The 16,197-nt window shown below is 43.5% G+C and overlaps 1 long non-coding RNA gene across 2 annotated transcripts; it reads left to right on the forward strand.

Annotated features, from left to right (window-relative positions):
• Nucleotides 1-10,424: 10,424 nt before the first annotated feature.
• On the forward strand, nt 10,425-15,188 carry LOC144724767 (uncharacterized). Of its 2 annotated transcripts, none has more exons than XR_013586578.1 (4): nt 10,425-10,554; nt 11,136-11,241; nt 12,138-12,269; nt 13,073-15,188. It is a non-coding gene; the product is annotated as an uncharacterized LOC144724767 (long non-coding RNA). The 2 variants fall into 2 exon arrangements; XR_013586577.1 differs by lacking the exon at nt 10,425-10,554 and adding an exon at nt 10,850-10,939.
• The last annotated feature ends 1,009 nt before the right edge of the window (nt 15,189-16,197 follow it).

Here is a 16,197-nt window from a genome sequence, read left to right on the forward strand (position 1 = left end):
TATTTTATTGTAAATTGTCTGCAATTGTTGTTGGAAAAGAAAATAATGGTCTATTTTTTTTGTTAATTATAAATACACACCATTTTATAAGGCATCTTCAAATACCATTGGAAAATGTTGATACAGTATTATGTTGTAAATTTAATTTAAAAAAAAACATTAATTTCAGTCCAAAATATGTTTGTTGGGTTAGATCGCGTAAATATAAATGTGTCATTAAACCAGCCACCACCGCACCCAGCCAATTAGTAAGGTTTGTCACGTAAACGGAACATGCCAATTCGTTACTAGTACAGCACGCAATTTATTTCATTGCTTAACATTAGCAATTGGTGATGACAGCCAAAAGCGCTCATTAAAATTAAGCAAAGCAGGGCTGTGCGACAGAGTTGAGACATAATGGGAGACCTAGGTCCAGACTGGGTGTTTGTCGATCCACTGCTCGATGAGGTTTTTGAACCACGCTTCACCAAGCTGGGGTCAGTGTGGGTTTTGTGAAGGCGGGGAGCATAGGCGAACAGTACAATGTTTTTCTTGCACTGCCCTCTGCTACTCACAGCACCCTATAACAGCACCCGTTCAGGCTGTATCTATTCAGACCGCTTAGCTTAAGAGATCTGACAATATAAGGTGCATTGCGGGTGATCTGACCATAGGAGGTGGTGTGTGTGTATGTTTATATAACGTTTATGTATTTGCTGTTTTTCAATTTACCTGTCGCAAAACACTCCTGAGTGCTGATCCAAAATATCTGCACACAATTTATACAGCAAAGATGCAGCCCAGACATTTCTTACTGCATCCCATCTCTGGCAGAAGCACCGCCAAATGCAGGCAGTTGTATATATAGAGTTTACTCTCGTCTAGAGGGTATGATATAATTTGCCGTATATTAAATTTCGATCACTATGCGGGTCTTTTACGGGCACCGCCTGTGTGTGTGTGTGTTTACATGCGCAGCATTAGAGATCGTCGCACAGACAGCACAAGTGGAGCGGAAGTAAAGATCGATAGATACAAAGGGGGGGATTGTGGCTCTGTGAAGAGTGAACAGCTCTAGAGAAAGAGGCAACACATTCCTCTTGTGCAACATTTACGCTCACGAGCTTCCCCCCTTGTTCTTGGTTCTTTCGGTAAAGTCACGTAGAAGGGAAATAATAAAAATAAAACATAATAAAATAATTCTCACGACGTTTCGGCCACAACGCAAGCAGCCGTCCTCAGGTGGAGAACAGGTCTGTCGGGGAGACAGACGCTGTCTCCCCTGTCTCCCCTGTCGGGGAAACAGACGCTGTCTCCCCGACAGACCTGTTCTTCACCTGAGGACGGCTGCTTGCGTTGTGGCCGAAACGTCGTGAGAATTATTTTATTATGTTTTATTTTTATTATTTTATTATTTCCCTTCTACGTGACTTTACCGAAAGAACCAAGAAGATGAATCCCTGCAGTCACGAAAGCTTTAAATCGAGCTCCCCCCTTGTTCGTCGGCGCAGCCTGTTCAGTGACGGAAATCGCAGGACGTGTTCCCAGGCGCAAATCAAAATGCGGTCACTTTATATAAAAAAAAATGAAAGCCAGGGTGGGGAAAGGTGGCAATCCAGAAAGCACGTGACTTCGATTCGCGGTTATTGCTAAGGGGCCGTCCATAAATGACGTCACGCGATTTTGGACGATTTTTGACCCCCCCCCCCATCGTCACAAAAAGTCAGACCCCCTCTCAAATATGACGTCACAAAGCTCGCCCCCCCCCATCCCAAAAAATGAATGCTTCAAATCGCTTTAAACTATTATCATTGTAGTGCGTATTTAATGTGGCGCTGCACTCTGATGTTGTAGGAGAAAATATTTATCAAAAAGTATCTTTAATTAAGTAAAACGTGTTGTCTATATTTATATAAAGTTGCGCATTTGATGTGATGTCACATTTCTCAACCCCCCCCCCCTCGTCACAAATGTCTGACCCCCCCAACCCGTGATTGACATGGTGTGTGGTGAGGCATTCATCCAGCAGTGGATTGACACAAGGGCTGGCTGTACGTTAATATATTAATAATTTGTATCGTACACTTTATAAGCAAACAACGAATTTCAACACATCATGCATTGGGCAGAGAGAGGGAAGCACACCCGAGAGGAGAATGGAGCGATGAGACGAGATAAACACATTGTCCTGCGGAAGGAGCTGGTAGGAACGTTGGGTTGCTCGGTCAATGGCCAGGGTCAACGGCGGCGTGGTGTATTCCGCAAATATGCCCGACTGTGAGGGCGGGCACAAGCCGACGTGAGTAGGTTAAACGTTGAGTTGTATAAGGGCACCACGGGGTGACCAGCCCCTCCCCACCCGGCCCCACCCCTCCCACCCCCCACCCAGCCCCACCCTCCCCACCCAGCCCCTCCCCACCCTCCCCACCCCACCCAGCCCCTCCCACGCCCCACCCAGCCCCACCCTCCCCACCCAGCCCCTCCCCACCCAGCCCCTCCCCACCCAGCCACTCCCTGCACGACGGACGGACACAATAATCCCCTGTGGGCTGGTGTAACCAGGAGGTTCCTACCAGTATAACAATCATGTCCTGTATTGCAAATCAACCACACAGAGACAGAGAGAGAGCTGCTCACGGCCGATGCCACAAGCCGATAAACGCACACCACTAACCTTTTGAAGACTTGCATCGTTACAGGATGTCCGACTCATTGACCTCTCTCTCTCTTCCTTCTCCAACACGGGACCCCCCCCCCCCCCCGTGTTCCTCATTGCACCTCCACCACGTAACTTGTCCACGGCTGCCGTGCGCTCGTGAAGAAGGCGCCCACACATGGAGGAGGGTTGCGCTGCATTCTCCTCCGACGGAGCCTGCGGTAATAGGTTCACACTTCTTCTGCCCCCCCCTCCCCCACATCGTGTCCAACGATCTACGGTAGTTGCCCCCCCCCCCCTCTTAGCAGCGGCGACGATCGATTGATCGATTGATTGCTTCCCGCGGGGACCGCTCGCCCGGTGATTTTGGTCGTGCAGGAAATGTCACGGCCGAAGGGTTCTCATTTCGAAACCGAGAGCATTGAAAGTTAACCGCCTTGTCACCCAAAACACACGCACTTTATGATGTTTAAACACTGGATATTCGTACGTCAATATACTAACGACATACATGCATAATATTAAAAGTAACATGGTTATTGAATGCATTAATTAATAGTTACTGTAGCTACACGCTAAGCGAACACATTGGGCTCGATGGAGGCCCGTCGTTAGTTAACAGGGGTGGTCGTTAAGAGGGGCTCTACTGTACACTACTATACACTACACGTACACTACACTACTATACACTTTACACTACACTACTATACACTACACACTACACTACTATACACTACACTATACACTACTATACACTATACACTACTATACACTTTACACTGCACTACTATACACTACTATACACTTTACACTACACTATACACTACACTACTATACACTACACTATACACTACTATACACTACACACTACTATACACTTTACACTATACACTACATTATACACTACTATACACTACACATTGGGCTTTATGGAGGCACGTCGTAAGGCGATTAGTTCACAGGCGTGGTCGTTAAGAGGGGATCTACTGTACACTACTATACACTACACTACTATACACTACACTACTATACACTAGACTACTATATACTACACTGCTTAAACTGCATTATACACTATGCCCTATTTGAATGTCTCAGAACAGTACCTGCCACAGAACTGCCAGTGTTGGAATTAAATTAAATGTATTTTTATACCTGCTATTTTAACATATCATCTGCCTGGAGACAACTTCAAACCTCTACAACAAGGTAATTGACAAGATAATTGATGAGGCATGCTCAATGTGAAATAAAATGCATGTTTTACTTGGCCTTGAGAGCTGCTGAGGATGTCATCAAACTAATAATTAATCAAACATGAATTACCGTAACTCAACAGTTCCCAGTTTTTCTCGAGGGCCTATATTGAAAACTATTTTTTTCCAAGTTTCCCCAGGGCCAAGATTGAAAACCAATTTCTTTACAATTGTTTTTGCGTTTAGTTTGTTGTCCTTCCCCCGCACCTCCGATTAACAATGTTGGCTACGTACGGTGTGAAAGAAGTTCAACATACATGCACATATTTCAAGCTCAAATTCTAAATGTAGTATAGATCTCTCTTCTCTGTTCTAAAGAAGGGCCATTGTTTAAAACATCAGGATACGATGCATGCATGCTTCTGTTGGAAGACAATGTTAAAGACAAATGTTGTGAGTTTTCTTTAAAGTTAAATATTCATTCAGAATCTATATAATAATTAACATATTGCATCTAAATATAGAAGCATCTTAAGGTACTGCACAGAGCAACCCACGCATGTACAAAACATACTCAAAATCCAAAGATAACAAATGCAAAAAAACAAGGGAAAATACGGCTAAACGGAACAAGGGTTTGGGAATGTTGCAGTGGTGTAGTGTGGTTGGCATGGGCCTGAGTGCAAGGCAATGAAATGGGGCTCCTTATCCAATCCCACCCCCTCCCACCTCTTCATAGTGCAGTGCATGGGCACATCTGACACATGGTCCCAGTGCGGCTTCACCACCTGTACACTCGATAGCTACGCTGCTGACAGATTGAGCAGCAATGCTACACGTGGCACATCGGCCATCACAGCCACTATAACCCGCCACACACACTTGATGAGATAAATGTTTGTTAGGAGAGCAAACTTGGCTTTCCAGTGTAATCGTGATCACTGCCATGTGTTATAAAGCACGGGCCATGGTGTAATTGTTAGCCCACTGGAACTTTGCAAAGCCGAGGTCGCGCAGTTTGATTTGATGTCCTGGCGCAGCAGTTGAAACGTGGTGCAAGTTTCTTAAATTCATATTCTTAGGTTTTTTCGGTAAAGTCACGTAGGTAAAACATTAAAATTAATAAAAGTAAAATAAAATAAAAAATCACGACGTTTCGGAGGCAACACAAGCTTCCGTCTTCAGGTGGAACCGTCACAGCACGACAGCTGTATCAAATTTATTTTTTAAAATTTTTACCTACGTGACTTTACCGAAAAAACCTGAGAATATGAATCCTTGCAGTCACGAAAGCTTCAAATCTAGAATTAATTTCTTAAATTCCCCCACCTGAATAGGAACACCAAAGTTGATCGACTGGCAGGTGCGTGCGGTGGGGTTAAAGTGCGCGGGTATTCCCATCTCTTACAAAACGTCTGCTCAGCGCGGAAGAGTTCGCCAAACTACCGTTCTGGATGAGCTCTCTGGAGCTTTTTCCAGAAGGGGTCCTTCTGCCAGCAGTGGCAAAAGGCAAAACACTTGCAGGGTTGCACCCTTTTACCCGCTAGGTATTATGACATTGTGCTCACACTGAGGTCTGTCTCGCCAGGACGGGAGAGCCCATGGAAAATATCCCAAGGGGAGGAGGAGGAGGCATGCATCACTACTCAGCCATCTGTTCTGCGAAGGGCACTGCTTGCTTTCCAGTTTGCCAGCCTGCTGCTCTGCGCGGTGTCCCTGGGTCTTCTCTACCGTGTCCGAAACAATGCGGTAACGTTCGGGTTGTGTGCGCGCCCGAAATGGTTGGATGTCGATGAGCGATATGAAAAAAAGGTGTCGAGTCAGCCTTTTAGGAGATTCGCAGAGTGCGCTAAAAAATAGCAGTGTAGGAAAAGTAGCCGCTGTACAGTGTGGTCCAGATATATTTTGACCACCCATTTAATTCTCTGAAACTTTTTTTTCAAGTGAAGTTTATCTAAAACAGAGATGAGTATGCCAAAAATACAAAAAAATATGTTAGGGGTCAATTAATTGGGAGACACAAGACATCTGGAGCAGCCTGTACATTGCGTTGTTGTCAACATAACAACTTGCAAGTTGAAAACATATATTTGGATGTAGGTGGATTGTTCATATTAATCTGTTAGCAACCCTTCAAAATATATGGAAAATGAGATTGCTATAGTTTGATTGCTGCTTTATATCTTATAAGATGTAACCAATTTGCACATTCACGTAAAGAATGATTGTATAAATGCTGCTCTACTTTACTACTTACAGATGATTAATTCCGTTGGTTGGATGAATCTGGAAACAATGCTACTGGGATCCATTTTTATTTATTTCTCGGTAAGTACATTGTCTGAAATAAGGTTGTTACAGTAAAATAATATCATTGCATAACATCCCACCAAGACAACCCAAAGTAATTTCTTTTCAGTCTACATGCTATGTTTATATTGCAGTCTAAAAACAAATCATATAACAGAGAAAGGAAGGTGTTGTACATATCATATAATGGACAACCCAAATAATGTCACCACAATTGTGTAATACATGTCATTTGTCCATTAGTTAGTGAGTCACAGCACCTGAGTATTTTTTATCACACAGTCAGGGGCCCATTTAGACAGAAGGTACCAAGGCCATGTGGTATCCATGATGAGATATATATATACAAAAACCTATTAATTTTATCCAAATAAAAAAAAACATCTCCAAAGTGTTTCACAATGCCAATCGCGATGAGTTAAGGTGCAAATTGGTCAGCGTAACACCAAAACTTTATTTAAAAATGATTGGGTGATGGAGGCCAAAGCCTAACAAATGCTTCAGGTCACTCATGCTATATGCAGTTTTGTTAAATATTGTAGTGATGGGGGGAATCAACTTAGACCATAGGACAGGCTCGAACCTGCTTGTGTTTAAATAACTCTTGATCAACACTTTGTCCCCTCTATCCTATCATAACTGCACAAAAGCAGCATATTTTAAGACACAATTGATATACCTCCCAAGAAGATATACGGTAATCAGCCTAACCAATACGCATTGTTAACGTCTGCTGAAACGCAGGTCCTATACATGCACCTGCTGCCAAATGCTTGGTGCGGGTCGGCACTGATCGACTGGGTGCGTTTTTTTGGGTTCCTCGCTCTGTATGGGCCCGCCGTGCTGCACCTGTGCAGGTTTGTAGATGCGTGCATGGGTTGTTCAACTTCTTTCGCACCATACGTAGTCAACCGTGCTATTCGGAGGTGGAAGGACAAGTATTAACAGTACTGTATTGCAAGAATATGCATGCTAGTTGTGTTGTTAGACCTATGTGTTCGTGTCAATCTGGGTTCGACTCCGGACCATGGGAAAATAACGAGGGGAAAGTGATGACGACACCTAACCCTGGGTCTCACTTAGGTCTACTCATCCATTAACGGGTACCACGGCGTTATAGACGACTGTAAAGATGATTTTGATTCTGAATAAAAGTGCCTGGTTCGACTCCCGGCAGTGGCATCACAGCCCCGATTATTATCTGAATCAGTCCTAGGAATCATATAGAGTATAGTTCGACTCAGATTCAAATGAGTACCTGCTAGGCTACTAGGCATCATAATACAGTTGTCTGCAACATGCGTGTCGGTCCAGAGCATTTGCTTCATTGCTTATTCGTTACAACTCATGTTCGTTAATGTTACATCGAAATTAAACACATTATTTATGAGTGGTGCTGCGGAGGGAGCTGGTAGGAACGTTGGGTTTCTCGGTCAATGGCAGGGTCAACGGCGGCGTGGTGTATTCCGCAAATATGGCCGACTGTGAGGGCGGGCACAAGCCGGTGTGAGTAGGTTAAACGTTGAGTTTTATAAGGGCACCACGGGGTGACCAGCCCCTCCCCACCCAGCCCCACCCAGCCCACCCTCCTCACCCAGCCCCCCCCCACCCTCCCCACCCAGCCCCTCCCCACCCTCCCCACCCAGCCCCTCCCTGCACGACGGACACAATAATCCCCTGTGGGCTAGTGTAACCAGGAGGTTCCTACCAGTATAAAATATGTCATAGGCAACCCTTCATATAATAGCCCTTTTTTCACAGCACATAAAATGCTCGATGCTGCTTAATGAAATATACACACATTTTATTGTTTACCAAAGATAACTATTTTAACATTGGAATCTCACAGAGTCCTGCCCTGGTTTTAAAGTAATGTTACTTCACAATAAATAATGGCATATTGTTTAGCATCACAGACACTGCTAGATTCTTAAAGCTTGAACTTAGCCCTCCATGCTCATAATGTCTTCTCAGCAAAGTAGTGCATTTTGAAATGGATTGAAAACCTGTACTGATGGGACATCACCATCATAATTAGCCGTGGTCTATCCACTGCTGGCTGAAGCCCTTCCGAAACTGTCACCATCTCTAAGACGTAGCAGTACCAGTTTTATTTCCAAAATCTAGTGTACCAAATCGAGGGAGGTAACTTACCATCACTTTGTGCACGATAATTATTAAAAACCTCTTCGGCATTATATTCACGTTATGTAATTGTGAAACATGCTTTATTCATAATGCTTCATTCACAGCATGTGGTGCAAAATATTATGTTCATCATCCAGAAAGCGTTTGTGCATAATGAATTAGATTAAAGGATGCTATTGTCTTTTAAATAACATTGAGCATATAGTAAACTGTTATTATAAAAGTAAAGTTATCTGCATCATTAATTCCCCCTATCAACGCTGTTAAGGCAATGTCATGCGTTATATGGGGCACGTGATTATGTTGCTATTTGTCAACCCTGACGATAGTCGATTGTGTGTTCACAGGCTGGTGGTAGCAGATTCCACGGGAAAATGGTGTACTCCTGCGCCAGGCTGCTATGAACTTGCAACACTTGCCTCGCTTAGTCTACTGTTCTGGCTGTCAGCATCAGTACGTAAAGAAAGCCCGTCGATTGAGGTCAGGCAAATCTGCAACGTTCAATGCCCGCCAGGCTTCATCAATCACATTATATCCGGTGGTGAGTAGTGGTGGATTTTACATTACAGTATGGTAATGGGAAAACTATTGAGTAATGTCAAGGGGATATGGTAAAAGATCAAGGTGCAGCCTTGCAATTACTCACTTATGCCACTGCTGTCAGATGGGCCTCCACGAGAGGGAGTTTGAGAGAGCACTTCTGGAGGGTGTTTGGCCTACTTTTCTATGCTGAATAGACATTTTGTAAGATGTAGGAGTGCCCGCAATTTACCACAACCGCATACAACCAGTCTGACGAGTGATGAAGAGAGGCGGGGGATTAAGTAAACTTGAGAAAATTGTTACGAACAAAGGTAAATCTTTAGAGTAATAATAGCACCAATGATTTACCCAGGAAGGCCTCGGAGAGACTCTGTTTTGGGAAGTGATCCTTGAATTTGGTTGCTTGGCCAGTTCTATCAATGAGTATTTGGCATACGGGAGGAAATTGAAGTACCCACAGAAAAACTTTGCTTACGAAAGAATAACACGCGAACCTCTGCACAGATGGATGAAAATGCACTTGCCCTACTGCCATCTTATGGCTATCTCACAACCGAGCGGATTGAAAGTTTCACAAATTTGTGTGATTCATCAACGCTCACATCTGAAGTGCTTTGTTGACAGGTGTGATGAATCTTGATTTGAAGCTTTCGTGACTGCAGGAATCCATACTCTTTGTTTTTTTCGGTAAAGTCACGTAGGTATAAAATAAATCACGACGTTTCTGGCGCAACACAAGCGTCCGTCATCAGAAGTGTCATCAGAACTGGCCAAGCAACCACCTGATGACGGACGCTTGTGTTGCGCCCGAAACGTCGTGATTTATTTTATACCTACGTGACTTTACCATAAGAACTAAAGAGTATAGGTGTTATGAAGTTAATCTGAGCACGTGTCTGTAGGATTACAATAAAAAAAAAGTAAAAAATTAATGTTGACGAGGATATCATTATTTGCGTGGTATTTAGCGCACTGCACTATGAACCCAGCGATCTGAGTTCGGTTCCCAGCAATGATTTCACGTAAGTGGTGAGTCATACCCCCATCTCACCCCTGCCCCCCCAAACCTACACTGACTGGAGCAAAGTATGGTCAAACAATCTCCATGAACGACAAGGCGTGGTGGGGAGGCCTTCACCCAGCAGTGGATTGATGATGGTTTGCGCGTTATTATTTTCGTTTGATTAATTATCCAAGAGCGAATCATTGGCATGTAATAGGAACATTTTAAAATTGTACGGGCATTCAATGAGCATAGGCCTAGGCAGGTAGACTGACAGATGGGCACAAATATTAGATCATGATGCAGTGTAATCATAGAATCGTGATGTTTTGTAACCACCGTGTATTTCCACAACTCTATATAAAATGTCATGAATTACAGTGCAAACTTTTAGCTATTCTAATCCATTTGCCCTGGCACACAAATGCAATTAATGATGGCGACTTGCACAGCAAAAATAAATAAAAAAATTTAACATAACCCACAAGACCGCACCACAACAATATTACATCGTTTAGATCCCTCGGTTAATCTACTGAAGAGGATGACGCAAATGCCCTCCCCGCTGTGTCTGCAGTGGAGCTAGCCTGCCTGGTGTGGGGCTTGCGTGTGTGCCACACCGTCCGCAAGACCACGTCGCCCCCACGCCAAGCCTGGAACATCACAGCTGCCCTTGTCAATGAAGCGGCGTGCTCGTTCCTATTCCATATGTTCTGGTGAGTGCAAACCACGAGTCTCAAGTGCCGCGCTTTGATTGTCATGCCTGTTCCTGTGCAACCAATCAATGCAATGTATTTGCCCTCTACTTATGAGCTGCTGCTCGACTCCAGGCGTTTACACTGCAGTTGACGAGCACTGGGTGTGCAGATAGTTTTGTAAAAGTAACGATAGAAATGTACCTACAGTGGATTGACCATGACCACTGCTGGATGAAGGGCTCCCCAAGTCACTACCTATCACGATTCTGCGACGTAACGATCCACCTAGCACCTGCACATGAACTGATTACATCACTTCCGTCTCAGCTGGCATCCTCGCTGATGTGGTCTGTAACATTAAGCAACAAGAGGAACAAAGTCGAGAGCTTGGCTATGCGATTATGTAAGTGATCAATCACTCTACCGATTATCCGTTATATTACTAGACTAATTTGATGATACGAAAACATTTTTTGTGAAAAAATGCCTCATCTCCCTTCCCACGTGCACCGCTGGATGGGAGTAGAAGCCAGGCAAGTGGGTCATTGTTACAGTCTTAGTGATGCTGATCATGTTGATTCATTTGCCTCTTGTTCCAGGCGTTTGTCGGCTCCCGCCCTCCACCCAGATTGGATGATTTTAATTGCCTTCATGCACGAGCACCTCACAGTCACGGCCAACTTGGGGCTCCTGCTGATTCCGAAGGTTGGACAAATGAGCAGAAACTCAAATTACCACAAGGCGTAATGTCTCCTTCACATATCCGTCTCGCCACATTAGTAATGAAGGTTTTTAATACGCAACCAATCTGCCGCACGGCCTTCTGGTAGTGCATAATTTAATCAGCACTGATTAAAGACGAACAAACTCTGGACCAATTTTGACATGCGGTGTGTCTCATCATCAAAGTCCGGCTTGCTTGAATCGATGATGCGTTACTGCAGATCTTACTGGCAAGGACCCTCCCTCTCTTTAGGATATGGGTCCTAGTTCGGTGCAAATTTATATGATACGTAACTCAAAATGATACTCGTCGTTGTGGCGGATATAAATAAAAACAAGAATATCTATATATAAAGACAAAACTACCTTGTCAGGCAAACTGACAGCGAATGCATGTGTACAATGCGCTGTGTTGGGCTTTTGTGTGCTCTTTTAAAAAATATATGTTTTAAGTACAATGACATAGTACTGTATGTAAGAAGTAACTGACACATTCAGATGTGAATACGTAGTATGCTTTTTATGTCTATATTTCTACGACAGTCTATAATAAAATGTAATTATATTTTTACAGCCTTATCCTCTGCTGGATGAAGGCCATGGGGGTTGTTTGACCATACTTCACCATGTTGGAAGTGCAGGGTGATGTGATCAATGGGGGGGACGGTGGAGGGTGCAGGATCAGTTCAGATATCACTTGCCGCTAATGCTAGCCATGCAATAAAATAAATTACTGTATAATACAAATACTCATAATTATAGTTTAACAATACAGTACTCATTTTGATTATTTTTTCCGGGTATAACAATGGATTTTTTTTAAAGATTGCATGAATCTGTGTCCTAATATTCTCTCCCCCGGAAATTCAAACTTCCAGTTTGTTGGTGTGGAGCTCCTGCTACCAGACACTGCAGTGGCATGCCGGTTGGAGAGAAATAATGATGTCGGACCTTCTGCAGTCACCGCAAGGGTAGAAACTAAAGCTGCTCACGTCAACTACGTCCAGAGGGTGAGCTCTTGTGCTGGATTTGTCATGCACGATTGTGCACGGCAGTGCAGTGTCACATATCCACCTTGATGGAATTAACTGCCCATATACCCAGTGCAGCTTTGTGCGGATGGTATAATTGTAATTTTCTTTAGATGTTAGCAAATCAGACCATTTCCTATACAGCGCTGTACTGTACTGTATTCTCAATTTCATGTACATTCGTTTACTTCGAGAGCACAGTAAAGCGTGTTTAATACTTAAAGCAGCTTGCACTTTAGATTTGTCCAGTAACCTATTTGTGTATGATGGTGTAACGGTCATTTTCTCTCGATGTTCACATATCAGCCTATACCTCAGTTTCCATTGAGTCAGATATGTGACATTGTCAATACCTCTCCCCACTAATTTATTGGCCTACTCTTCCACGCTGGCCGAACAATTTGGAAGGTATATGAGTTTGCCCCACTGCACACGAATGGTTGTAGTGATCACTTGAACCCATTATATATTTGATTTAAATGTCTTCGGTTAAGAATCAATATTAACCATTCAAGCTCTAATACTTAAATCCGCACATACATATCATGGGAAGTGGGTAACTTGAAATATGCAAAAGGAGTCAACGTACAAATTATAGTTCGGATTTTACATGCAAGAAGCCATGCTCCCAATTAAAATGATGCTTCAGCAAATGTGCAAGTAGTGCAATAAATGGTGATGAATTTGGTTAAACCCGCTGCAAACAACACAGATATGTCATGTGCGATAAATTCAAAAGCATTTCACCGTGCGTGGAATTGTGACGAATGTGACATTTTCAGGCCCATCTAGAGTACCTCAAGCCACCGAGGGCACTGGCAAATGGGAGTGTACTGAGCACGTCCAAGAACCGCCACCTTCGAAGAGGCCGCACAATTTTCCGGCGTCTCACAAGATGCGCTGATGGGACACTGCGCTCGTTCACCCGGGAGAGCGCTGTTCGTGAGCGATGTTCATCGACGACTTCTCACATTCACACTGCCCCCTTGCTCACGTCAATTAAGAATCCTGTCATGGAAGCTCCAAAAAAAGAGATTGAACCTTGCAAGAGGTTCTCCTTCCTAGGGTCATGTGTCAACACAAATCATGAGCTGCCAGAGCTGAACGGGGAAAAGTTGTTTTCCAGATCGGAAAAAAAATGTTGTAACACAGGTTGGTTTATTCCAGTACCCAAGGATGTGCCATCGCGTGCATTGCAGGGAAGTCCTCCTGTCTGTCACACTGCTACAAGTCACAGTTTATCACAAGAGCCCTCTTTGAGTCATTATTTTAAGCCAATTATAAAGCAGAAGTCTCTTAGTTTAATGGACTGTGCCCAGGAAAAGGCATCGACAGATCATAAAAAGGCGAGCATGGATATTGGGAGTAGAGATATTGTACTAAATTACTTTGAGGGACAACAGAGAGACACCACGTCGAACCAGTGGAAGACATCTAGCCTGCCAAAGCTGAACAAAAGCTGCTGGAAAAAAGAGCACAAATATTCATTTAAAAATAGAACCGCTTGTGAACCTGTGACCTCTTATGAATTGAAGCAGAACTCATGTCGTGCAGTTAGCAACCGTGAAGAAATCTGTCCCTGGGAATTTCAAGAGTTACCATCTTCTAAAAGTGCAATGAGCAAAAAGACTCCTGTGAAGAAGAACCTATCCATAGGGTCCACAAAGCTGAGCAGCTTGGATGGATTCCAGTTTGCAGGGAAGTTATTCAAAGCTATGAGGCCAAAGAATGCTGAAGGTCAACCTAATTCTCCTGGTGAGGCTGGAGGAAGTAAGAGCTGGCCCACATCAGAGCCACAGAGTGGCTCGTCATCTCCAGCTGGGAGAAGAAATTTGAAGCCATTTGGGGGTGAGATTACTGCACAGATGGAAGAAACAACCCCTGCAAGTGGCCCCATGGAGGCTTCTCGATTGTATACACATGATGGGGCTGAACACCCTATTCAAGATGCAGAGACAAATAACCTGTTAAAACTGGACACGTTGCAAACACGGGACACGGAATTTAAAAAATATTGTACATCTGCATCAAAAAGAAGCGCAGAGACTGCGACGAATGCTGATTCAAGTTGGAAATTACCAAACACGGCATTTTATTTACATGAGCCACATTTGGAGGAAATGGTTGAAATATTTCCATGGAATTTAGAGAATGTACAAGCAGAAATAAACAAAAACGAGTCACCTGACTGGAAGCACACTGAAACTAAAGTGGGCATTAAATTAGAAACAGGAGATACAGAAAACAAAGTCCCCTGTAGCCACGACCATGTGAAGGAGGCTAATCTGAATGAAAGATGTGCCTGGGAAATCGACAGTGATCAAGAATTAACAAACAAGCTATCACATGCCTGCAAAATGGAATGTTACGATGTAACAGCGGACTGTATATCAAAGCAGAGGCCCTTGGGATGGCCCATAGGGTCTGATGGAAAACATGAGCTAGTGAACAACACTGATGTCTACCCATCTGGAGTTGACCTTTCACTGACAGGAAATGCAGGCGCATCAATGAGTGAGACAATGATGGCAAACCAATCTGCATTTGGAAATGACCCATCAGAACAAACTGGTTCGGAGATTTCACTGCGACAACATGTGGACATGCATTTTGGGAAGAATGAAATAGAGGACATCTCCCTGGTTAGCATAAAAGATAATATTCAAATACATTCAGAGGATGTGTCTTCATCAGAGCCAATGGCTAGAGTTTCTCCTCCATCTGGTCATTCATCAAAGACAGTCACATTCAGAGATCCACCTGCTTTGACACCACCTTGTGAGAAAAAAAAGTCTGATAAGTGTGATGTAAAATGCTACGGAGTTACCATCAGAGATTTTGTTTCTTCAGGCAGAAAAAAGAGATAATTGCTACTCTTTGTTTTTTTCGGTAAAGTCACGTAGGTTAAAAGAAAACAAATAAATGAAATCACGACATTTCGGAGGCAACACAAGCTTCCGTCTTCAGGTGAAACCGTCACAGCAAAAGAAAACAAATAAATTAAATCACGACATTTCGGAGGCAACACAAGCTTCCGTCTTCAGGTGAAACCGTCACAGCAAAAGAAAACAAATAAATTAAATCACGACGTTTCGGAGGCAACACAAGCTTCCGTCTTCAGGTGAAACCGTCACAGCAACATTGCTTTACTTGATACAGCAATTTTGCTGTGATGGTTTCACCTGAAGACGGAAGCTTGTGTTGCCTCCGAAACGTCGTGATTTCATTTATTTGTTTTCTTTTAACCTACGTGACTTTACCGAAAAAAACAAAGAGTATGAATCCTTGCAGTCACGAAAGCTTCAAATCTAGATAATTGCTCACGTGTTGCTTACTCTGGCAATCACGTTGATCATCAGTCTGTGTCTATACCACTGCTGGATGAAGGAACCTCCATGCCATCCCTCGTGGTCCTGCTAGTGCAGGGGTCGGCAACCTACGGCTCCGGAGCCGCATGCGGCTCTTTACGGGCTGCTTCTTGACGATATGTACGTATGTACATAGATGCATTGCGGCTCTTGAAATACTGAATTTTGTACCGAATTGGAAAGAAATGGCTCTTCTTGTTGTTTTGGTTGCCGACCCCTGTGCTAGTGGGTAGGGAAGGATAAACGAATGATCTAGTCAGGGAATCCAAAGATGACATCAAATGTTAACCATAATGTGTAAGAAGATAATGAAGACAAAATAAAACAAAACAGGAGGATCCGAGGTAGTCTGCATTCAAAATATGCCTCTAAGTTTTAGTTTTGGTGTATTCATGTAAAGTATGTTTTACAGCACTAATTTCAACAATGTAATGAAGGCTTGGATAATGCCAGTTGATACGTATGTTGTTATGACCAAAACATGTGCAAATTGTAATCACGTATTGTGTTCTATACCTATGTATGTGCTTATAATGGAG

This window comes from Lampetra planeri, chromosome 21, assembly GCF_965212315.1.
Source record: "Lampetra planeri chromosome 21, kcLamPlan1.2.h2, whole genome shotgun sequence".
In the NCBI taxonomy this organism is placed as follows: Eukaryota; Metazoa; Chordata; class Hyperoartia; order Petromyzontiformes; family Petromyzontidae; genus Lampetra; species Lampetra planeri.